Genomic DNA, 27,050 nt, shown 5'->3' with positions numbered 1-27,050 from the left:
ATAAGTGAAAAAGCTGAGAGAGCATTTTACTATTAAAATAGCTCACCCTTTTTGCAATTTTAATATATTCTTTTTCTGTACTCCAAGACTGAAGTTGGCAGTATTAACAGCCACTGTGCATGGGGCCAGCTGAATTAATGACAGAAGGCAATTAGATTTGACCAGATCAACAGAGAATTTACATAGATTTTTGTCAGCTTCTAATAATGAATAAAAATGTTGACATAAGAAAAATATTTACATTTTAATACACTGGAAATTCCCAATGAAATTATTCAAGCCATGTTTCATCTTTCATATGTATTCATTTTTGGAAGACAGTCTCAAATAGCCTCACAAATGAAAAATGCCTGTTGCTGTCTCATGAAAATGTGACACTAGTGAATTCCAACTCATCTCTATTACAGGGAATTTAATTTTGTTAATTCATTATTATTCATGAAAAATTTTATACCTTAGTATTTTGTTGCCAACATGTTTAACTCTGAATTATAAAGGTGCTTCCACAAAATTATGGGCTGCTAATATTTTTAAAACATTATGAACTGTACATTATTCTTTTGTACCTAATAATGAAGCATCAATATTTTCAATAGTGTATCTCTTATAATCCATAAGATTCAGGGATATGTATATATTTTTCTTATAGCTATTCAGTATGAAAGTAATTTTACTCAACAATGTCTTGTCTAATGCTAGATTTTTGTGCTTTTCATTTTAAAATTTATAATTTTATGTAAAAAAAGTTTCAAAAAATTGTGGCCAAAAACAAAAATTAGTAATTAATAGTGAAAAATAATAGAAACTTACATAATTGCTAGATAATATACTTTGTATAATCTCATCTTCTGTGTATTTAAATATTAACGGATCTTCCCTAGAAAGATAAATATTAAATTATTATCAGTCACTGATCAAATAACTTTTTCCAGGATGTTTTCCACATATTTTTGGATAAAAGTAGCCTACAAATTCTTTACACTTCTATTAAGAATGTAACATCCTTAAACTAGAAGGGGAAATTTAAGTTTATTGTCATGCACCTGTTTTACAATACATAGAACATTTACTGCAGTAATAATATTATTGTATTCTTTTAAATGCCACACTTAAGAGAATCCTTTATACTCATTTTATGCATGTGGTTACAATTTCCAAATGTGCTTACAATTTCCAAATAATTCTGTAGTAATCTAAATACTCATGTTTCTTTAATACTCTGAATGTACTTTTTTTTTTTTTTTTTTAGTGAGAATAAGAGTGGTTTCTAATCGTTAATTAGCACTTACAATTAAGTGAATATTGAAGCTACATTTTTATACTTTCTAGCTGGCTGGTTCAAAAATAATCCCAAGGACAAATCTAGTGTGAGCAACAGATTTTAAAAAGATCTTTGGTTCTGACATACTATAAAAAATCTTGACCATATCACACACTAATATTCAAGAAATAAATAACCAATTAATCAAACCATTTTATAGAATGCTTGTTCAACACTGAACAGGCTGGGAGTTATCAAAGGAAGAAGTTACCTACTCTTAAGAATAGTTAGTATCTATTTTATATATTCCAGCATCACAGCAACAAGAGGTGGCATATAATCAGGAACCGATGGTACTGAAGTAAGAAGTCCAAGCTGCTCTGAAGGCATTGATGAAAAACAAGGCTCCAGAAATTGATGGAATATCAACTGAGATGTTTCAACAAACAAATGCAGCACTGGAAGTGCTCACCAGTCTATGCCAAGAAATATGGAAGACAGCTTCCTGGCCAACTGACTGGAAGAGATCTGTATTTATGCCTATTCCCAAGAAAGGCGATCACCGAATGTGGAAATTATCAAACAATATCATTAATATCACACGCAAGCAAAATTTTGCTGAAGATCATTCAAAAACAGCTGCAGCAGTATATTGACAGGGAACTGCCAGAAATTCAGGCCGGTTTCAGAAGAGGACAGGGAACCAGGGATATCATTGCTGATGTCAGATGGATCCTGGCTGAAAGCAGAGAATACCAGAAGGATGTTCACCTGTGTTTTATTGACTCTGAAAAGGAATTCAACTGTGTGGATCATAACAAACTGTGGATAACACTGCGAAGAATGGGAATTCCAGAACACTTAATTGTGCTCAAGAGGAACCTTTACATAGATCAAAAGGCAGTTGTTCGGACAGAACAAGAGGATACTGATTGGTTTAAAGTCAGGAAAGGTGTGCATCAGAGTTGTATTCTTTCAGCATCCTATATAATCTGTATGCTGAGGAAATAATATGAGAAGCTGGACTATATGAAAAAGAATGGGGCATCAGGATTGGAGGAAGACTCATTAACAACCTGCATTATCCAGATGACACAACCTTGCTTAATGAAAGTGAAGAGGACTTGAAGCACTTACTAATGAAGATCAAAGACCACAGCCTTCAGTATGGATTGCACCTCAACATAAAGAAAACAAAAATCCTCACAACTGGACCAATGGGCAACATCATGATAAATGGAGAAAAGATTGAAGTTGTCAAGGGTTTCATTTTACATGGATCCACAATCAACAGCCATGGAAGCAGCAGTCAAGAAATCAAAAGACGCATTGCATTGAGCCCATCTGCTGCAAAGGACCTCTTCAAAGTGTTGAAGAGCAAAGATGTCACCCTGAAGGCTAAGGTGCGCCTGACCCAAGCCATGATATTTTCAATCACATCATATGCATGTGAAAGCTGGACAATGAATAAGGAAGACTGAAGAAGAGTAGACGCCTTTGAATTGTGGTGTTGGTGAAGAATATTGAATATACCATGGACTGCCAAAAGAACGAACAAATCTGTCTTGGTACAGTGCAGCCAGAATGCTCCTTAAAGGCAAGGATGGCGAGACTGCGTCTTACATTCTTTGGACATGTTGTCAGGAGGGATCAGTCCCCGGAGAAGGACATCATGCTTGGCAAAGTACAGGGTCAGTGGAAAAGAAGAAGACCTTCAAGGAGGTGGATTGACACAGTGGCCGCAACAGTGAGCTCAAGCATAACAATGACTGTAAGGATGGCGCAGGATGGGGCAGTGTTTTGTTCTGTCGTGCATAGTGTCACTATGAGTTGGAATTGACTCGACGGCGCCTAACAACAACAACAACATTTTATATGTTTTCTACCTTCTCTTCAGAATGTATATGTAAATTTAAAAATGTTACACAGTGTATACATTCATTTAAAAAAAAATTTTTTTTTACATGTAAAGTCTTACAGACTTAGTGAACACATGCAGTGATATCTAAAGTGTAAAATGGGATCTTCCTATTAGTTTCTGATTATATTCATATTTTATAATTCACAAACCACCACCCATCCGTTAGTTTGTCATACTGTGGTGGCTTCCATGTTGCTATGATGCTGGAACCTATGCCACCAGTATTTCAAATACCAGCAAAGTTATCCAAGGTGGACAGGTTTTAACAAAGCTTCCAGATGAACGACATGTTGATTTATTTCTGAAAATTATCCAGTGAAAACTGTATGCGTAACAACAAAACATTGCCCGATGCAGTGCTGGAAGATGATCCCCTCAGGTTGCAATGTACTCAAAATACGCCTGGGAAAGAGCTGCCTCCTCAAAGTTGGCTAGACCTGAATGACAGGAATGAAGTAAAGGCTTTAAGACCTTCATTTGCTGATGTGGCACAACTCAAAATGGGCAGCAAAAACTGTAGATATCCATTAATAATCATAACATGGAATGTATAAAGTATGAAACATGGAAAACTGGAGGTCACTAAAAATGAAATGGAACAATTGAAGATCAATATTCTAGGAATTACCCAGCTGAAATGGAGTGATATTGGATATTTTGAATCAGACAATCGTATGGTCTACTATGAGAGCAATGATGAATTAAAGAGAAACAGCTTTGCATTCAACATCAAAAACATTTCAGGATTTCTCCTGAAGTACAATGCTGTCAATAATAGGTTAATATTCATAAGCCTACAAGGAAGACCAGTTAATATGACTGTTATTCAAATTTACACACCAACCATGAATGTCAAAGATGAAGAAATTGAACTGCTGCAATCTGAAATTGATCAAATGGGCAACCAAGATGCATTGATAATTACTGGTGATTGAAATACAAAAGTTGAAATCAAAGAGCGAACAGTAGTTGGAAAACATGGCTTTGGTGATAGGAATGATTTGAGAGATAGCGTGATAGAATTAATTCTTCTGTCATACTGTGGTGGCTTCCATGTTGCTATGATGCTGGAAGCTATGCCACCAGTATTTCAAATACCAGACCAGCAACGCATTCATCAGAAATATATTTTTTCAATAACACAAACAACGATGATACATGTAGACCCTGCAGGATTGATTACACAGTAATCAAATCGACTACATCTGTGGAAAGATGACGGAGAAGCTCAATATTTTAAGCCAAAACAAAGTTAGGGACCAACTGTGGAATAGAGCATCAATTGCTCATATACAAGTTCAAATCGAAGGTGAAGAATATCAAAGCAAGTCCATGAGAGCCAAAGAATAACCCTGAATACATCCCATATGAATTTGGAGACCATCTCAAGAGAGCTTTGATACATCGAGGAGTTATGGAATGAAAAAAAAAGTAATCTGAGAAGCTAGACTATATGAAGAAGAACACAGCATTAGGGTTGGAGGAAGACTCGTTAACACCCTTTGATATGCAGATGACATGATCTTGCTTAATGAAAGTGAAGAAGACCTTACTGATGAAGGTCAAATACTACCACCTTCGGTATGGATCTTGCCTGAATGTGAAGAAAATGAAAATCTGCACAACTGGACCAATAAACAAAATCATGATAAATGAAGAAGAAATTGAAGTTGTCAACAATTTTGTTCTACTTAGATCAACAATCAATGTCCACGGGGCAGTATTGCATTGGGTAAATCTGCTGCAAAAGGCTTTGTTAAAGTGTTAAAAAGTAAAGATGTCACTTTAATGCCTAAGGTGCTCTTGACTCAAGCCATGGTCTTTTCAGTCACATAATATGCAAGCATTTCATTCTGTTATACATAAGAGTCATCGGTTGAATCCTACTCAATGGCAACTAACAATAACAACATAATTCATGAAAAAGAAGTGTCTCCCACTCTCCAGGGTAACTCTACTTGGAAAAAAGGCCTTGTTGGAGGTAATATCTTTGTGTAATAAAACCTGGTGGCTTCATTATCTAGTGCTGCTACAACAGAAATACATCAAGTGGCTAGCTTATACAAACAGATATTTATTTTCTCACAGTTTAGAAAGCTAGAAGACTGAAATCAGGGCACCGACTCTAGGGCAAGGCTTTCGCTCTCTGTCGGCTCTGGAGGAAGGTCCTTGTCTCTTTTGAGATCCTGCTCCTGGGTAATCTTCATGTATCTTGGCATCTAAATTTCCTATCTCTGCTTTTCTCACTTTCTTGTTTAATCTTTTTTATATCTCAAAAGAGATTGATGCAAAACACACCCTACACTAATCTCATCTCAAAACATAACAAAGATAGCAATATCCCAAGTGGGATTATAACCACAGGCATAGAGGTTAGGAATTACAATACATATTTGCGGGGGAAGCACAATACAATCCATAATGCCTAGTAAAAAAATGCTCTAGCATGGAGATTATTCAAAGTCTGTAATATTTTTAACGTTGGACCATGTTGTCTTAGAAGACAGTAACGTAACTTTACTAATGAAACAGACTCAATACCACTTAAACGTGCATGTTCTTCTTTTGCTAACTGCATTTTTCTTTAAAATAAAAGAAAAAGAACAACATATATTTGCTATATTTTAATGCCATTCAATGATCATTGCATGTGACTAAGGCTTAGGCTTACTGTTATCTTCCTTGTCCTCAGCTGTAAAAGCCTGAATACCCACTTCTAAATGTTGATTTCTCTGTAGTCTTCAACTTTGTCCACTTGCTTGTTTAAACAACACACTGCCATCGTAATACATGGCAGTTATTTATTAAGGATATCACGGCACTGGGCACTGGATTTAGGTGCTGTATACTGCCTATGTATTTTTTCAAAAATTTGATTGTAACACTAAAAATATACATACCTATTTTAGAGATAGGAAACTAAGACTCAGAGCAGAGGTTAAGTTAAACAGCTTTGCAATCTTGACACATAACAAATGGCGAAGCTAGAATGTGTATACAGGTCTGTTTGGTTAAAAAGTCCGTTTTATTTTTACTTTTCTGGTTGTTCCCACAGTCCAAGAATTAGTGTCTGAAAAATGCAAAATGTGGAAATAAATATGGTACAGTTATTTTATAAAATTGAGTATACTTGAAGAGTTTTGCATCATTTTAAGTCTGTTTCTCTGAGTTTTATGTTAAAATGTTTTTTTCCTTCACTATTTCCCAACATATCATTTATATAGCTGTCATTCTTTGACTTAAAATAGTTTGTTGATTCCTCATTTAAAGAAAAAAAAAATGGCCAATAAAATTCAGATGTCTAGGAATTGTGCACATATGTAGAGTAAAAACAATAAACTCCACAAGAGAAGTAGAGTACAATGAGGATTTGAAGAAGAAAGTGTTTCATTCCATTTGTGAGAATTCAGGAAAGGGTTTCTAGAGGCACTGCGATTTTTAATTGGGACTTCAGTTATGAGTAGAATTGGTGAGTGATTGAATGTTCTTGAGCAGGGCAGAGGCAGATCAGAGAACTGTACTTCAGAGAGAAGACTAATCTGATGACGTTATAGAATTACTTGGAATTAAAAGCGAATTTCTGCAATTCAGACATTCTTGAGGTGTTTCTGATGCTCTCTGTGACTGTTACCGTGCTACTGGGCTCATCAAAAACATTTCAAGTAGAGTATCTCATTGCTAGGGAATAGATCCCATTCCAAATGTCTTCTCAGAGATTTTTATTTTCTTAAAAATTCCATACAAAATTGATTGGAAATAATGGATGCTCATTTCTTCTTAAAAAGGATTTGTTTTTCCCTGCTTACCCATATTATCCAGTGAAGTTGAAATATAACATATTTCCATATAAAGAAACTTGGAAAGCAGTAATGATGCAACTTTTCCGAAGTTTCTATTCTATTCAAATAAGGGGCAATTGCCTGTCTTTAGAGTCAACATTTACAATATTGCTTTTTCCATAAAAGGAATAAGTGTTTCAAAATGTTTAATAAATATCTTAGGAATCTATGGAGACAAAGGTTCAGAATTACTGGGATATTTATTCAAAGTAAACTGAAAGGATTTCAAAATATTGTATGTACCTATCTATATCTATCTATCGTCTCTCTCTCTCTATCTACACAACAGTTGCCATCAAGTCCATTCCAGCCCATGCTAACCCCATGTGTGTCAGAAATAGAACTGTGCTGCATTGGTTTTTAGTGACTGATTTTTCAGAACTACATTGCCAGGCCTTTCTTCCAAGGTACCTCTGGGTATATTTGAATGTCCAGCTAGGTGTTTTAACAGTTTGCAACACTCGAAGTCTCTTTTTTGAGGCACAATGAGTAGAAATTACACAGAGAAAGGGTTGGTGGGATGAGGGGCTGGAGGAAATACCAGGGAAGACCATACATAAAAGCCCCAGTGATGGCAGAGGACTAGGGGTAGCGGAAGAAGACAGAGAGAAAGAGAGATCTTGGTAATAAGCTGAAGAAAAGTCAGTGGGGCTGAAGTGTAAACCTTGTGATAAAGGAGTAGAATGGAACCAAATAGAGCTGAAAAGGTTAAAAGGAGGCAGATGATACAAAGTTTTGGCGTTTAAGGTTTGGGTGTTTACCGTTAGTGAAAATGTCTAGAAAAGAGTTTAAAGAAGGGCACAATATCACTGATAGGAAAAGGAAGCAAGTATGGATGAGGAGACCACTCAGGAAGACCATTCAGGATGGGGAGATTCTAAGACTTCCTTGTCTGAAATTAAGGAGATAACGTGGTAACTAGCAGTAGCATATTGGTTATGATCATAGGGATGCAGAAATAGTTGAAGATATGTGTGTGTATGTGTATCAGTTTTTATGCAGATGATTTTTAACATGTAAGCTATATTCAGCATTAGTCTGGAGTATAATCATGAACAGTTAAACCAGGTAAAAAAAAGAAAGAAAAAACAAGTGTGGTTTTAGAGTGATGTCAGGAATAACTTTAAAATACTTACCTGTTTAGGTAAGCCACATATTTGGTTCTGAGCTTTCAAGCAGTCAATTCATGTATAAAGCTTATCAAATATAAAATTTACCCAGTCTATGAAAATTTTTTTTTTTTTTTTTTTTTATGAAGTGAAGGGACCCTGGTGGTACAATGTTTGAATATATCATCCGATCCTTGGAAACACTGTGGGGCAATTCTGCTCTGTCCTACGGGGTGACTATGACTGGGAATTGACTCAATTGCAAGGGCTTTGTTTTTTTTTTTTTTATTGTGCTTTAGGTGAAAGTTTACAACTCAAGTTAACTTCTCATGCAAAAATTTATACACGTACTGTTATGTGACCCTAGATGTAATCCCTGTAATGTGACAGCACACTCCCCCTTTCCACCCTGGCTTTCCACTGTTCATTCAGCCAGCTCCTATCCCTTTCTGCATTCTCATACCACCTCCAGACAGGAGCTGCCCATACTTGAACTAAGAAGCACACACTTCGTGAGTATTATTTTATGTTTTATAAAAAATAATAGTCTAATTACCTGAAGAATTGGTTTTGGGACTAGATCTAGTTCTGAGTTAACAGAGATTGGGGGGCCATGTCTTCTGGGGTTCCTCTATTCTCAGTTAGACCATTGAGTCTGGTCTTTTTATGTGAATTTGAGTTCTGCACCCCACTTTTCTCCTGTTCCATCAGGGACTCTCTGTCGCATTCCCTGTCAGGGCAGTCATTGGTGGTAGCAGGGCACCATTTATTTCTTCTGGTTTCAGACTGATGGAGTCTCTGGTCTATGTGGCCCTTTCTGTCTCTTGGGCTCATATTTTCCTTGTGTCTTTGGTGTTCTTCATTCTCCTTTGTTCCAGGTGGGTTGGGACCAATTGATGTATCTTAGACGGCCGCTTGCAGGTTTTTAAGACCCCAGACACCATTCATCAAAGTGGGATGCAGAACACTTTCTTAATAAACTTTGTTAGCCAATTGACCTAGATGTTGCCCAAAATCATGGTCCCTAGACCCCAACCCCTTCCACTCTGTCCCTCAAAGTGTTTGGTTGTGTTCAGGAAACGTCTTAGCTTTTGGTTTAGTCCAGTTGTGCTGACTTCCCCTGTATTTTGTGTTGCCCTCCCCTTCACCTGAAATAATTCTTGTCTACTATCTAGTTAGTGAATTTCCCTGTCCATCTCTCCCACCCTGGTAACCATCAAACAGTGTCTTATTCTGTGTTTAAACCTTTTCTTGAGTTCTTATAATAGTGTTCTCATACAATATTTGTCCTTTTGTGACTAGCTAATTTTACTCTACATAATACCTTCCAGATTCATCCATGTTGTGAGATGTTTCCCAGATTATTGTTCTTTATCACTGCATAACATTCCATTGTGTGTATGTACCATAATTTGTTTATCCATTCATCTGTTGATGGACACCTAGATTGTGTCTATCTTTTTGCTGTTGTGAACAGTGCTGCAATGAACATGAGTGTGCCTGTATCTATCAGTGTGACGGCACTTATTTCTCTAGGATATATTCCAAGGAGTGGGATTGCTGGATCTTATGGTAGTTCTATTTCTAGCTTTTTAAGGAAGTGCCGAATAGATCACTAACAGCGTATAGATGTTCCAGTCCCTCCACAACCTCTCCAACATCTATTATTTTGTGTTTTTTGGATTAAATTAACACTAGCCTCCTTGGGGTAAAATGGTATCTCTTTGTTGTTTTGATTCGTGCTTCCCTAATGGCTAATGACCGTGAGCATTTCCTCACGTATCTGGTAGCCTCCTGAATGTCTTCTTTGGTGAAGTGTCTGTTCATATCCTTTGCCCATTTTTTAAATGGGTTATTTTCTTTTTGTTGTTGAGGTTTTGCAGTATTTATAGACCGAAGACATTAGACCCTGATCTGATATGTCATAGCAGCCCAAATTTTTCCCAGTCTGTAAGTTGCCTTTTTGCTCTTTTGATGAAGTCTTTTCATGAACATAATTGCTTGATTTTTAGCAACTCCCAGTTACCTAATTTCTCTTCTGGTGTTTGTGAATTGTTAGTTATTCTGTTCATGCCATGTATTAGGGCTCCTAGCATTGTTGCGTAAACCCTGGTGGTGTAGTGGTTAAGTGCTGTGGCTGTTAACCAAGAGGTCTGCAGTTCAAACCTTTCAGGCACTCCTTGGAAACTCTATGAGGCAGTTCTACTCTGTAATATAGGGTCACTGTGAGTCGGAATCGACTCGGTGGCAGTGGGTTTGGTTTGGTTTTTGGTTTAGCATTGTTGCTATTTTTATTTCCATGACCTTTATTGTTTTAGATTTTATAATAAGTCCTTTGATCCATTTTGAGTTACTTTTTGTGCATGGTGTGAGGTATGGGTCTTATTTCATTTTTTTGCAGATGAATATCCAGTTATGCCAGCACCATTCATTAAAGAGTCTGCCTTTTCCCCATTTAACAGATTCTGGGCCTTTGTCAAATAGCTACTCATAGGTGTATGAATTTATGTCTGGATTCTCCATTCTGTTCCTTTGGTCTATGTATCTGTTGTTGTACCAGTACCAGCTGTTTTGATTTCTTGCAGGAGTGTCTTGTAGTTTTCTTTGTATAGGTTTTTTATGTCTCTGGTTAGATTTATTCCTAAGTATTTTATCTTCTTGGGGGCTATTGTAAATGGTATTGATTTGGTGATTTCTTCTTCGATGTTCTCTTTGCTGGTGTAGAGGAATCCAACTGATTTTTGTATCCTTATCTTGTATCCTGATGCTTTGTTGAAATCTTCTATTAGTTTCACTAATTTTCTTGTGTTGTCTTTAAGATTTTCTGTGTATAAGATCATATTTCATCTGCAAATAGGGATACTTTTACTTCTTTTTTTACCAGTTTGGATGCACTTTATATCTTCTTCTTGCCTTGCTGCTCTGGGTAGGACTTCCAGCACAATGTTGAATAAGGCTGGTGATAAATGGCATCCTTGTCTGATTCCCATTCTCATGGGGAATGCTTTCAGACTCTCTCCATTTAGAATGATGTTCGCTGTTGGCTTTGTATAAATGACCTTTATTATGTTGGGGAATTTCCCTTCTATTCCTATTTTGCTGAGAGTTTTTATCATGAATGGGTGTTGGACTTTGTCAAATGCCTTTTCTGCATTAGTTGATAAGATCATGTGGTTCTTGTCTTTTGTTTTATTTATGTGACGGATTACACTGATTGTTTTTCTAATGTTGAACTATCCATGCATACCTGATAAGAATCTCACTTGGTCATGGTGAATTACAGTTTTGGTATGTTGTTGAATTCTATTGGCTAGAATTTTGTTGAAGATTTTTGTGTCTGTGTTCACGAGGGATATTTCTCTGTAATTTTCTTTTTTTTGTGGTGTTTTTTTAACTGGTTTTGGTATCAGGGTTATGCTGGATTCATAGAATGAGTTTGATAGTACTGCATTCTTTTCTATGCTCTGAAAGACCTTTAGTGGTAGTCACGTTAACCCTTCTCTGAAAGTTTGGTAGAATTCTCCAGTGACACTGTCGGGGCCAGGGCTTTTTTTTTTGCTTGGGGTTTCTTAATTACCTCTTCAATCTCTTCTTTTGTTAAAGGTTTACTTAGTTGTTCTACCTCAGTCTGTGTTAGTTCAGGTAGGTAGTATGTTTCTAGAAATTAGTCCCATTTCCTTTAGGTTTTCAAATTTGTTGGTGTATAATTTTTCATAGTATTCCATTATGATTCTTTTAGTTTCAGTTGGGTCTGTTGTGATATCATCCATCTCATTTCTTATTTGGGTTATTTGCTTCCTCTCCTGTTTTTCTTTTATTAGTTCGGCCGATGGTTTACTGATTTTGTTGATCTTTTCAAAGAATCAGCTTTTGATCATGTTATCCCTTTCAATTGTTTTTCTATTCTCTAATTTCATTTATTTCTGCTCTAATTTTTATTATTTCTTTTCTTCAGGTGCCCATGAGTTCTTTTGTGGTTCTCTTTCTATTTGTTTGAGTTGTAGGGTTAATGTTTTGATTTTGGCCCACTCTTCTTTGAGGAGGTGTGCATTTATTGCTATAAATTGACCTCTGCTCTACTTGCAGTACTTTTGCTGTGTCCCAAAGTTTCTACTAGGATATGTTTTCATTCTCATTTGATTCTATGAATTTCTTTATTCCGTTCTTAATTTCTTCTATAACCCAGTCGTTTTGGGGCAAGGTGTTGTTCAGTTTCCATATATTTGATTTTTTTTTTTTTTTTCTGTTATTGATTTCTACTTTTATGGCTTTATGGTCAGAAAAGATGCTTTGTAATATTTTGATGTTTTTGATTCTGTTAAGGTTTGATTTGTGGCCTAATATGTGACCTATTCTGGAGAATGTTCCAGGTGTATTGGAAAAGAAAATATACTTGGTTGCTGTTTTTCTGTGTTTTGTGTATATCTATGAGTTCAAGTTGGTTGATTGTTGCATTTAGATCTTCCATGCCTTTTTTGAGCTTCTTTCTGGATGTTCTGTCTTTCACTGAAAGCAATGGGTTGAAACCTTCTACTATTATTGTGGAGCTGTCTATTTCTCTTTTCAATGCTGTTTTATGTTTTTTGGAGCCTTGTCATTGGGTGCATAAATATTTATTATAGTTTTGTCCTCCTGGTATATTGTCCCTTTGATCATTACGTAGTGTCTTTCCTTATCCTTTGTGGTAGATTTTGCTTTAAAGGCTGTTTTGTCAGAGATTAATATTGCCACTCCTGCTCTTTTTGGATTATTGTTTGCTTGATATATTTTTTCTATCCTCTGGTTTTAGTTTGTTTGTGTCTTTGAGTATAAGGTGTGTCTCTTGTAGGCAGCATATAGACAGATCATGTTTTTTTTTATGCATTCTGCCACTCTCTGTGTCTTTATTGGTGCATTTATTCCATTTACATGCAAAGTAATTATTGAAAGGTATGAGTTTAGTCATTTTGATGTATTTGTGTGTGTGTTGTTGACAATTTCTTTGTTCCACTTAATTTTCTTTATATAGTTTCATTCTCGTTGATTTTATATTTGCTGAGTCTTTATATTTTTCTTCTTTTTTACTTTGATGTGTAGAATTGTTAGTTTACTTTGTGGTCACCTTAAATTTTACCTCCTTTTTCCAAGTTTAAACCAGTCTTTTATTTCCTGATATTGTCTCAACTTACTATCCATATGAAACTTCTATGGCTACATTATTTAGTTCCTCTTTTTTGTTTTAATGTTGTCATCTTTTACATATTGACATCTCTGTTTTAATGTTTTAGCTTTGATGTATTTTTGTGGCTCCTGTATCTGGGCTAATATCTGGTCTTTCTGTCCTATGTTCTAGTCTTGGATTGTTATTTGATTTTCTAATGGTAGGACTCCTTTTAGTGTGTCTTGTAATTTTGGTTTGGTTTTTACAAATTCTCTTAACTTCTGCTTATCCGGAAATGCCCTAATTTTGCCGTCATATTGGAGAGATGGTTTTGCTGGAGATATAATTCTTAGCTGGCAATTTTTTTTTCCTTCAAAGCTTTATATATGTCATCCCATTGCCTTCTTACCTGCATGGTTTCTGCTGCGTAGTCTGAGCTTAGTCTTATTGACTCTCCTTTGTAAATGACTTTTTGTTTATCCCTAGCTGCTCTTAAAATTCTCTCTTATCTTTGGCTTTGGCAAGTTTGATTTTAATATGTCGTCATGGGTTTCTTTTGGGATATACCCTGTGTGAGATTCGATGAGCTTCTTGAATAGATAATCTTCTTGTCTTTCATGATATCAGGGAAGTTTTCTGTGAACAATTCTCTCTGTATTTTCTGTTATCCCTCTCCTTACCCCCATTCTGGTACTCTAGCCACTTATAGATTATTCCTCTTCATAGAGTCCCACATAATTCTTAGAGTTTCTTCATTTTTAAAATTGTTTTCTCTGATTTTTTCCTCAAATACATTGGCATCAAGTGCTTAATCTTCAGTCTTACTAATTCTGGCTTCCATTGCCTCAGTTCTGCTCCCATGACTTTCTATTGAGTTGTCTAATTCTGAAATTTTATTGTTAATCTTTTGGATTACTATTTGCTGTCTCTCTATGGATTCTCATAGCCTATTAAATTTGTCATTATGCTCTTGTATAACCTTCTTAAGGTCCTTTGTTGTTTTGTCTGTGTATTTCTTGGCTTGGTCCTTTTTGCCTGATCTCCTTCCTGATCCCTTGAAGAGCTCTGTATTTAATCTTTTGAATTCTACCTCCAGTTATTTCAAGACTTTCTCTTCCTCCAGTAGGTTTCTTAGTTCCTTGTTTTGGTCACTTGCTGACGCCATTATGGTCTGCCTCTGATGTGATTTGATATTGGCTGGTGTCTCTGAGCTTTCGGTAAGTTATTATATTTATTTATTTTTGTTTGCTTACTGTGTCCTAGCTTCTTTTGTTTTGATATGACCAAATAGGCTGATCTTGTGAGCTACTTTGATTATTTGTCTTTGAAGCTCTCATGTCTTGTCACCAGGTGCTTAGAGCTGTTACTAGGTATGTGAGGTCAGGAGTCTGTTTACTTTTCTCTTGTGGATTCAGCTAAGGTGTCCAAGTCATCAGTAGCCAAGTGTGTGGTACAGGCTCTCACCTACAGTCCTAGATGGACAGGCTATGTAAGGGTAATGCAAGTAGGCACAGATATGTAGCTACATTAAGGGGTTAATTGCTGAGCAAGGCAGGGGGCTGATGGTTGCCCCTAAGGGCCTGGGTGGAAGGCATGTCCCTGTTCTCTAGAGCATGTAGGTGGGTGGGCTTTGCAGCCAGACATTGGGCATCCAGTACTGTTGGTTTTAAGGGCTGGGAGGCACCACTTATTCTTGGACCCCTTTGAGGGTACCTAAGAGGAGTGGATGTACCCACCAGTCCACAGGCCCTTGATGTGGGTAGGTGAGAACCCTGCTTAATAGGCAGGGTGGTGTCAAATGTCATGAATCTGCCACTCCCCATTAGCAGCTGCAGTTGAAAATAGGCTTCAGGAATATACCCTATTGTACTGTGCTAATGAGGGCCTACACTGTTGAAATGGGCCCACACAGGTTTAGGCTGGGATGAAAGGCATTCAAAGCTTGCGGACCCCTTATGCCTATGCCTAGGCAAAGGGGCTGTGCCTGCCTTGAGTTCCTAGCTTAAGGCAGCTGGAAGATTATTTTTTCCTGTTTGTTAATTTGTTCCCGCTCCAAAGCCAGGAGAATGGCTCAGGGTATGTAATATGTACAACTTCTGATCCGGGGGCATGGCAGTAGCTGAAGCCAGACTGAGATGGAGCAGAGCAGGGAAGGGGTGAGTAAATGGGAGAAGGGAGCTTCCCAGAGGCGAGAAGGGTTTTTTTATTTTTTGATCCTTGCTATAGTTTATAGGTTAGATGCTTGCACTTAAGTTTTGCAGATTAGTGCCACTTCATCCTGGTTTTGGAGGCTTGAGCAGACTCTCTGTCTCTTGGTTTCTCCCAGTGTGAAAAACATATCTCGAGCACTACTATTTGCCTCAGCCTGCATGCACCAGCTAATTCAGACAGCAGAGTCCTGGCCAGGTCAGGTCTGGCAAATCCTCACTGCTTCTGAACTGTCTCTCCCTCTTCTAGTTGCTCAGTTTGACTCAACTTTTTCTTTGATGTTCAGGACTCCAAAATGTTCATATATAATCAATTCACTTGTTTTTTTGGGGGGTCTTGGTTGTAAGAGGGATAACAGGAAGTGTCTGACTCCTCTGCCATCTTGGCCCTGCTTCTTTTTTAGTTCTTTTATGAAGTAAAACCAAACTGCTTTTTTAGCTGTACAACTGAAGGTAGGAATATCTGATAAGAATTTGTCCTGGAATACTCATATAGTTAGACTAGATAAATTGAGGAATAGAAAAGTAACAAAAATCAAAGTTTTGTATTCAGATGTGTGTGTGTGTGTGTGTAAAAGAGAGAGAAACTTTTTTCCCTAAATGTTATTGATAGTTAAGAAATATATTGAACCAACATTGTGTATTTGTGAGAGATGATAAAATGGAGCTCCAATATCTTTTGTTTATATTGACTGTCTGAAATATTTTTATCATAAGAAAAAATTATATAAAACTACTTCATTGCTTGGAAATTTGATAATCTTTATAAAAATATTTTAAGTTTATAATATCCTCTACTTGATTTGCATAGAAATAAGTCATACAAATATTAAAGAGGTAAAAAAAAAAAAAAATTTTTTTTTTTTTTTTTTTTATACAGCTCATAGTTTATTATTTGGTTTTAATAACTTTAAAGATCAACAGAAAGAAATATTACTTTTAAAGTTTTTTTGAATGTGAAACAATGTTAATGTGTCTTACAAGTACAAAATAGTATGAATGATATTAAACACGTTACCTGTAGACTTTAAAAGATTTCCTTTTACAAGATTAACTCAATTAACTCATCAATAAGTTATAAATACAGTTAACTGGATTATTTTTAAGGGACAAATGGAGATAAACGTATTAAAATCAATACATGTAGTTGAACCTGTGGTACGTTAGTCATTAATTTCATGGTTTAATTTATAGATGACAGAAACTTCTATTGGATCAGAATCAAATGTTCCTGTTAATAACAATGAGTGATAATAAAGCACAAAGCTGTGCAACAGAAACAAATGAAGCGTAAAGTGAAGTAAGAGAAGAACATGAAATGGTGAATAGTTTTTTTTTTTTCTTTTCTTTTCTTTTGCTGTGCAATGTTCTTGGCATAGAGTACATCATAAACAAAAAAAAACTCCTTTCTATCTGCTAACTTTCACGGACAGAAACATAATTAATAGGTCAGATAACTACTTTGCTGAAGTTTTTTTTATCAAACATCAAATCCCACAGTCTTCATGTAGCATCTGAATCATATCATTTGACATAATGAGGACAACAACTAATCATCTATTTTAACCTAAATGTTTGTTGCACATAGATTGAAAGGAGAGATAAGAAGTGTGATAGACAATTTAACAGGAACAATGGACATATCTAGCAATGTCAATGTTTATTGGTCTAACAGGAGTTCTAGATGGATATTCAGTGAGACGAAAGATGACATTAATCAGTCAGCTTGTCCACAAATATTTGAAGAAAAGTGCCTATTTTTTCCAGCCATTGAACTATACTCTGATGATACAGTGATAATGAGAGACTTCTTCCCCTGGGAGATCAGACAAGCAATAATCATGTAAAAACTTTTTCTAAGTAAGTAAAAATTAATTTCAAGTACATATAAATTAAAAGAAGAGGTTAATAAGGCTAAAAGAATGATGGTGGTTAAATGGATGTGGTTGAAATTATTTTAGGTAGATAAAAGGTAGATAGTCTATGTTAAAAAAAAAGGATGATATTTGACTGCCAATTAAAAAAAAATGGGAAGGAGGTAGTTTTTAGGTAGTCATGTGGATTCTAAGGGAAGATGAGAACAGCTAGTACATTACGGTCTAAAAAAAGAGTGAGGTTGGCATGATTGACAGTCAAAATGAAGAACAGTAGGCTGGGAGTGGGAAGGAGTTACAGAATGGGATGAAGTCAGAGATAATGGGCAGGTCCTTATTGTGTGGGAAGTTTTTAGCCTGGCATAGAGAATTTTATTTGGGTTGCAATATCCTTTGGATGATTTTATTTTATGTTTAAAAAATCAAATTTATACTTCACAAGAATCATACTCACTGCTGGATAACTGGCATGATAGGAAACAAAAGTGAAGAGCAGAATATCAGTTTAAAGACTGTTGAAATAGTCCAAGTAAGAGATGATGCAGTGGTATGTTGACAAGGAACTGCCAGAAATTCAAGCCAAATTCAGAAGAGGATGTGGAATTAAAGATATCATTGCTAATAGCAGATGGACATTGACTGAAAGCAAAGAATACCAGAAAATATTTATCTGTGTTTATTGACTATGCAAAGGCATTCTATTGTGTGGATCATAGCAAATTATGGATTACATCACAAAGAATGGGAACTCCAGAACTCTTAATAAATGCTCATGAGGAACCTGTACATAGACCAAGAGACGGTTGTTTGAACAAAATGAGGGTATGCTGCATGGCATAAAATCAGGAAAGGTGTGTGTCAGGGTTGTATTCTTTAACCATACTTATTTGATTTGTATGCTGACCTAATATGAAGGAAAATGTGACTTCAGGACTGGAAAAAGACTCATAAAAAGGAAGAGACTCACCACCTTGCTTGCTGAAAGTAAGGGGGACTTGAGGCACTTACTGATGAAGATCAAAGACTACAGCTTTCAGGATGGATACACCTCAACACAAAGAAAATAAAAATCCTCACAACTGGACTAATAAGCAACAACATGGTAAATGGAGAAAACATTGAATTTGTCAAGGATTTCATTTTGCTTGAATCCACAATCAATGCCCATGGAAGCCTCAGTCAAAAAATCACAGGTTGTATTGCGTTGGGCAAATCAGCTGCAAAAGACCTCTTTAAAGTGTTAAAGAGCAAAGATGTCATTTTGGGGACTAAGGTGCTCCTGACCCAGTCTATGGTATTTTCAATAGGCTCATATACGTGAGAAAGCCGGACAATGAATAAGGAAGACCGAAGAATTGACACTTTTGAATTACAGTGTCAGCAAAGAATATTGAATATACCATGGACTGCCAGAAGAACGAACACATCTTTCTTGAAAGATGTACAGCTAGAATGTTCCTTAGAAGTGACAAGGCGAGACTTCTTCTGAAATACTTTGGACATGTTATCAGGAGGAACCAGTCCCTGGAGAAAGTTATCATGCTTGTAGAGAGGGTCAGCAAAAAAGAGAAAGACCCTCAACAAGGTGAATTGACTCAGTGACTGCAACAATGGGCTCAAACATAGCAATGACTGTGAAGATGGCACAGGTCAGGGCAATGTTTCGTACTGTGGTACATAGGGTCTCTACGAATCAGAATCGACTCAGCAGTACCCAATGATGTGTGCTCAGGATAAAAGGTGACTGTGCCTATGATCCATATGGAGATGGCTTTCTGAAATCTAGAATATGCTGAGCTTTGTGCCTAACACCTTTTACCATGGAGATGAGATCTGTGAATGTACTATTGTGTAGACTTATTAGATGTAACTGATCGTCAGGCAACACTAATTGTTTTGATTGTACAGACTATTTCAGTTTGCATTTGCAAATTACCAATTTTTCTAGGACATGTCTACAGACACTTTTTGTGAATTTTACACAGCAAAAGGTGTTTTGTTAAGAATTTCAGTTAGATAATTTTCTCTTTCAATTTTTGCTCAGAAGCAGAATTTAGAAAATATAATATGAAACTTGAAGTATGAAATGGTACATTAATCAGCAGCTAAATATTTTTAAATGGAAATTTTTACTGCCATTACTCAACCAATTTAAAGACATTTCTCTCATTATAAAAAGCTTTGAATTCACATACTGCATGAACACTTTCAGATTAATCACAATTTACAATTTTGGCTAATATCGTATTGGTCATTAGCATGAACAAAGAAATTCACTGGATTTTGTCTAAAAGTTTAATAAATTGTATTATCTTTAAATATTATTACTGAAGAATCTGAGAAAAATCTACATTTATTTGGAATCTATGTATGACCAGTACCACATTTTTCACGTTTATTGTCTCAGATTTGTGCTTCCTGAATTTCAAAAAGCAATTAGAATACATTAAGAGTTTGCTCGATTTCACTAAATGGGGAAAACTTTTTTTTTTAAAGAATTTATTGGAGAACAAAGTACAAGGAGAAAGACAACCACTCAATTCACACGAACAATTGCTTTCAAGGAAGAGGGTTAAAAAGTTAGCATGAAATGCTGCTTTACTTTTGAGTTACTCAAATTTAGGACTTAGTGTAGGAAGTATACCATTCTTTTCCTGTTTCTTATCAGATAATGCTAATGATTTTGTCTTTGTTTAAAAACTCTTTTTTTAAAAAACTTATTAGTTAAATTGCAGGCTAACCTACTCTAAGAAAGAGGTCCAAAATATAGTAACCTAAATAGCACAAAAATGTCTTTCATTACCATTCAACATCCAGAGGGGAGCAGGCCAGAGCTGGCAGTGTGTCATCCTGCCCCAATATGTGGTTTTTGTTTTGAGGACCAGTAGACCCAGTACTTTTTTTCACTCACACATTTTTGCATATCTATTTCATATTTTTAAATTTAAATTGAGTTTACCATCTGTCCATATATTTTAGAGATGACATTGCAGATAGAACAGGCCAATACTAAGATAAATAAAAAAATTAGCACTCTTAAAACTACAATAATCTTCAGTGTTACAAACTGCAGTGAAGGACGTATACTTTCATAAACGTGTGTAAAATTTCCTAATCATTACTGATGGATACTGGGTTTTTCTAACCAAAGTAAAATTTTTGAATATGTCAGCATATATTATTTGAAAATGATTGATTGCATCTATATTACCCACGATATTTCTATCAAAATACTTAGAAACCTTATAAATGCATCAAACACAGATTTACTATATGTCTTAGTTATCTAGTGCTGCTGTAACAGAAATACACAAGTGGATGGTTTTAACAAACAAATTTGTTCTCCCATAATCTAGGAAGCTAGAAGTCCAAATTTCGGGCACCAACTCCCATGGAGGCCTCTCTCTCTCTGTAGCTTCTGGGAGAAGGCCCTTGTCATCAATCTTCCCCTCATGTAGGAGGTTTTCAGCTCAGGGACCCCAGGTCCAAAGGAAGTGCTCCGCTCCTGGTACTCCTTTCTTGGTGGTATGTGTTCCTTCTCTTCTCTACTCAATTCCCTCTTCTATATCACAAAAGAGAATGACTCAAGATACAACCTAGTCCTATAGATTGTGTCCTGCCTCATTAACATAACTGCCTGTAATTCTTCCTCATTAACATCATAACCAAAAATAGACAAACTCGTTGCCACCCAGTCAATTCCAAATCATAGTGACCCTATAGGACAGAGTAGAACTGCCCCATAGGGTTTCCAAGGAGCAGCTGGTAGATTTGAACTGCCGCCAACCTTTTGGTTAACAGCTGATCTCTTAACAACTTCGCCACCGGGGCTCTATTAATATCATAAAAAAAAAAAATAGGGGTTAGAATTTACAACACATAGGAAAATTGGAAAATTACATCAGCTCACAAAATGAAGGATAACCACACACTACTGTGAATCATGGCCTAGCCAAGTTGATATGCGTTTTGGGAGGACACAATTCAACCATAACAATATAAATTAAGCAGTAAAATTCCAACTTGCTTAACTTCTTAACCCAGAAGTAAATGGTCTTAAAATTTCATACATATTTTTCAGAAGTTCATACATTTAAAAAGGTACATACGTTATTTCATTTACTTTTATTTTACGCAAGCATTAAATAACAATTTAAAGTATAGAATTGAATAAGGAAAAAACAATAATGCATCTTTCCATGTTCTTCCCCTTTCACCCAACCTGGATTCCATAGACCCTTCAGAGGTGTTTACAATTAAGTTTAATATGTATCCTACCAGTATTTTTATACGCATTTAAATATGTTTCTGTTTTCATACGTATAAATTACCTGATTTTTCTTTGTGGTTTTCCATAATTTAAATCATTTTTTTAATATTAGTATGATTTAAATTATGGAAAACCACAAAGAAAAATCATGTGGTTTTTTTTTTAATTGTTTTTACTTAACATATCATGGGTGCCTTTTATTTTGGTACATATAATTTTATTTAGGTTTAATTAATTATTTAGAATATCTTAAAACTAATCATTGCATGTGGTAGAGAAAGAGAATTAATCTGTGTAAAAAAGTATACAATCTAACAAATTTCCTTCACACCACTATTAACAATGTTTTGTGTATTTTCGGAATAATTTGAGATTATTTTGTATTTTAAGTTTCTTTTTGTTTTGTTTATAACACTATAGAATTATTCTTACGTGCATGGACACTTAAATATATCATTTACTTGATATAGATAATTCTTTAATAAATAGTCCAATATTGACAGGAGTTTGTGGTATTTCAAGTTTCCTAAATTACGAATGTTGGTTTAATGAACATCCTTATTTTAAATGTATTTAATGAACAGCCATATTTTAAATGTATTATATGTGATTTAACATAATTTAAGTGCTTTTTAATTCTGAATATTTCCTAATATTACAGAATCTTTGGATAGAAAGTGCTCGAGAAAACCAAATCCAAATCCTCCTTTTGCCGATAAGGGAAGCCTTGTATCAAGGCGTTAGCCTGAGTTCTCCAGTATCACTCAGTATTACACTGCCATGACGAGAAGCAATTTTTCAGTTGATATGACTTCTATGTTTTTCTGCTTCATAAACGCACATTTGTCAATCGAGATGTGAATGTAGGACCTCTGAAAATCCAACAACACGCTGCAGATTTTTTTTCTAAATTTCCAAATTCTAAAATTGCAAACTCCCCTTCACTACATTCTCTTTAATCCTTATCGCTCTATGTGGTATTATGTTATTGAAAACGTTTATCATTTCAGTTTATTTATATATTTTGTTAATTGTCTGTTCTCCTCAACAGGAATACAAGCTGCTTCCTTTTCAAGCTATTCTGAGCATGTTTTATTGCTGTAAACTCAGGGTTGCTGTGGTTATAAAAGGACTGTATCTGCTCGATTTTGAACGTGTTGCTCCAAATCCACTGTAATTTAGGGAGCAGGGGGAGTACATGTGCATTTCCTGGAAACATCTTAAGCTGGACACATGGAATCACTTTTAGCATGCAGATGACACTCCAAATCAATCATCTATTTTCCAATAATCAAAAAGGGAAATATTAGTCACAAAAATATATGCTAAATGAGATTTTTGTCCCCCATCAAACTTAGACATAGTCAGCGTATGGTTGTCCATTTAATTAATGCCTTCTGAGTATAAAAGTCTGTAAAAGTATTATGAGATTTCTGTGTCCACTTTAGGTCTGAATGCTCAATATTCTTTTCTGTTGACATTTTTAACAAGATTTCAAGTTAAAAATAAATAAATAAATAACTACACCACCAGGGCTTCCATTAAATAGCAACATTTAAAAATATCTATTGATGATATAGTTTGTTTTCTTCATACCACCCATAATGGTGTTTTCATAAACTGTGGAACCATATTAATCGTACAGTGGGTTGTTTGAGGCACACGACAGTAACAATTGTTTCTCATTAGACATTTTATTGATGATAGTTTTATTTTCTTCATACCATCCATAATGGTGTTTTCATAAACTATAAAAAGAAATGGAACCATATTAATCATACAGTGGGTTGTTTGAGGCACATGACAGTAACGATTGTTTCTCATTAGACATGCCCTTGGAGAAATATTGTAACAATATAATCTGAGATTTAACTCTTTTTTTAGTTTCAGCATTTACTACACTTGTTTTTAGCTGCTTAAATCTATAAAAGGGATTTAGTTCTCGATTTACTCAACTGATAACAAATTTGGTGGTAATTTATTTCCTAAAGTAAATTGTCTTTGATAGTTCTGATGATTTTCCTCTGGACTGACTACTAGGAATTGGTGGGAGCTAGGTGGATAACATTGTATTTGATGCTGTTTCCACAAATTCTATGCTTCATTTGGTCTGTAGAAAAACAAACGCAAGCTTTTCAAATAGCCATATCTTGTTCAAGTGCATTTTTATGACCCAACTCTAAAGCTCTAACTAAACTCTACAGCTCTTAGTACTTTGGCTCACCATCAAAAGTAGTGCTGTGAGCAGCAATTCCATAATATAGTATTGCTTTTGTTATTTTATGACAATCTGCAGGCACTCAGGAAAACCGGATTGGCAATTCATGTAATTCTATCACATAATGCAAATTTCCTTGAAGTAGAAGGCAGCATTTGTCTTAGTAGTAACATGAAGGTGAACACCGACTACTGTAGAAAAGCAAGTGATTTATGATCCATGGGAAATGACTCTGCCCCACCGGCTGGTTAAGTGTAGGACTTTAACAGCCATGAAACATAAATCTAGTGTCTATGAGGCTGCTCAGTTTTATTACTATTTTTCTAACTTGAGAATTTTCCTGTTGAGGATAGAACTACCTTGTCTGGTCATTTATTACTCATGCTTAAAGCTTTTGTTACAGCGTGAATCTTTGCGTATAGTTGTATTAGATTTTCCTAGTTGTATGTGGAATCATTTGGGGTCAATTCTCTAGGCTCTCTCACCCTCTCCTTTATACTTTGAAGAGACAGATAACTTTGGTAATGAAAGAAAACAAATCAAACCTTTCAAAAGTGACAGAATGAAAGCAAAGAGAAAGAAAGGAATGCTAATACAGCTCTTTTTAAAAGGAGAAAAAATATGCAAAGGGGAAAGGGTCGGAGGCCTGTGAAACCCTGATTGTGGAGAAGAGTTGAACCTATTTCTGTATACAGGTAGTCCGCAATTTATAGAGTTCTGTTCCGCTGACTCTGTCATAAGTCAGTTCTGATTTAAGTCAAATACCTCATTTTTTTTTGAATTTTTATTATTATTGTCTTTTATTATTATTATCTTTATAAATCCAATCTTTATTTGTATTTAGGGTTTGGAAACATTACATATAGACTTACAGATATATTTTGATACATACATACATAAAAAATACACATGTCCATAACAAACAAATGGCTGGCATCTTGTCAGTTGCAGTAGTTAACTCCATTTGCGGAAGATTCTGAATTATCTGGAGTATCCCTGGAAATGAGGATGAATTTTCTAGTCAGAAAATTAGTGACAGTTGTTCGTCTGATACTTTTATGCGCTGCAACAAGGCGTGTAATACATATTATTAACGATAAGATGTACAACAACAACAAAAAAAACTGGCCAGTCGTAAACATGGCTCGCCTTAACTCGGAAACATCATTAAGTCATTAACTTGGGACTACCTCTATAGCTAAAGTCTGTTTTATCTATCTGATTATTTCTACTTCTGATTTTTTTTTTTTTCTTTCATTTAGGGACTATCTCTGGTAATTTCTTTTTCCCAGTGTCATGGATTGAATTGTGTCCCCCCAAAATACCTGTCAACTTGGCTAGGTCATGATTCCCAGTATTGAATGATAGTCTACCATTTTGTCATCTGAGGTGATTTCCCTATGTGTTGTAAATCCTATCACTATGATGGAATGAGATGGATTAATGGCAGTTGTATTGATGAAATCTGCAAGATTAGATAGTGTCTTAAGCCAGTCTCTTTTGACATATAAGAGAGAAGCGAGCAGAGAGACATGGGGACCTCATACGACCAAGAAAAGAGAGCAGGTGTGTGCGTTCTTTGGACCTGGGGTCCCTGCACTGAGAAGCTCCTACTCCAGGGTAAAATTGATGACAAGGTCCTTCCTCCAGAGCTGACAGAGAAAGACTTACCCTGGAGCTGTCATCCTGAATTTAGACTTCTAGCATACTAGGCTGTGAGAGAATAAACCTCTGTTGAAGCCGTCCACTTGTGGTATTTCTGTTATAGCAGCACTAGATGACCAAGACACCCAGCTATATACACTTTATTTATTTATTTTTTTCCATTCATTTTGAAGGTATTTGGAAGAGAAAATGCATTCCTCATTTAATAACCTTTTAATTAACAAGTGACTGTGTGTGTGTGTGCATATATTTGTCATACAGTCACTGCCACTTTTCAAATTAATACCTTCTGATTTAGTCTTTTCCATGTTGGGATAGTAATATCTTGAGATTGCCGAACGTGTTGCCTCCGTCACTACTAGCTTTAACCAGAAGCAAGCTTTCCAAATGGGTCCATGGTTAATATCAAATGGAAGAAAATTCCATTTCTGTGGTGACATTGAAAGGGTGAAATTGAGACAAAAATTTTAAGACATTCAAGGAATTAGAGGATTAGTTTCATGTATACCTTTCTAAATTTTTTAAACATATATGGTTAAGCTAATCCTGTGCACCGCTGGGCTAAACTATTTCAGCAAGATAGCCAGATTTCTTAGACTCCCATATTGGGGAGGCAGCAGTATGCATAGAAAATGTTCTCTATTAAGATTCTAATGGTCCAGGTTCCATTCAAGTTTCAAAACTTATTAGTTCTCTAACCTTGAGCAAGTACTTTTATTATCATAGCTCAATTTTATTTTTCCTAATTTCAAAAAAAGAGCAAATAATGCCTCCCTAATTACCACCTACTACTACTCTAAGTCCAGCATAAATAAACACTCTCAGAGTTTTGCATAAATGCATGTAATTATGTCTTTTAGATTTTATATGATACACGGGAGGTTTTTCTTTGGTTGTGGTACTCTAGGACAGGACTATAGGTTCTTCAGGCACTCCCAAAACAATGTTCCAGGGCAGAAATATTTTATTAAAAAAACCTAAATTGTTATAAAATCATTCTAATATACCATACAAACAAGTAACTTTTCATAGAAAGAAATAGAATATGTGTCACTGGTGAATAGCACAAGAGTGGACAATTTGAGTATTTGCCATGTTGTGATATAAATTTTCATTTCTTAGTCATAATGAGTTAACTACTCACATTGGGAATTTCTTTACTAAAGGACAGGCACAAACATGGAATATACTTTTCAATATAGCTATTGTCTGCCAAGAAGTTAAAAATCATATGGATTTTATGGTTGTGACGACCCTATAGGCAAGATTAGAATGTAATTCAGTGACAGAGAAATAAAATTTAAAGTGTATTTATGGACCCTAGTTTACATGTTCCAGTTTACAATTTTGGAAAATAATCAGAATACACCATTCTCTCAAACACAGTCCTGACCAGTGATTTAAGATATATATGGGGATCATTTTACTATTATCTTAAGTACATATTGACATTGCATTTAAAACTGAAGGAAAAAAGTTTAGGAATTTAAGGGGAAATATTTCTTACTAAAGTAAAATAGTGTTATGTTACATTTTAAATGTTTAA

This window comes from Loxodonta africana, chromosome 5 (genome assembly GCF_030014295.1).
Source record: "Loxodonta africana isolate mLoxAfr1 chromosome 5, mLoxAfr1.hap2, whole genome shotgun sequence".
In the NCBI taxonomy this organism is placed as follows: Eukaryota; Metazoa; Chordata; class Mammalia; order Proboscidea; family Elephantidae; genus Loxodonta; species Loxodonta africana.
Note: the sequence above shows the minus strand (reverse complement) of the source record.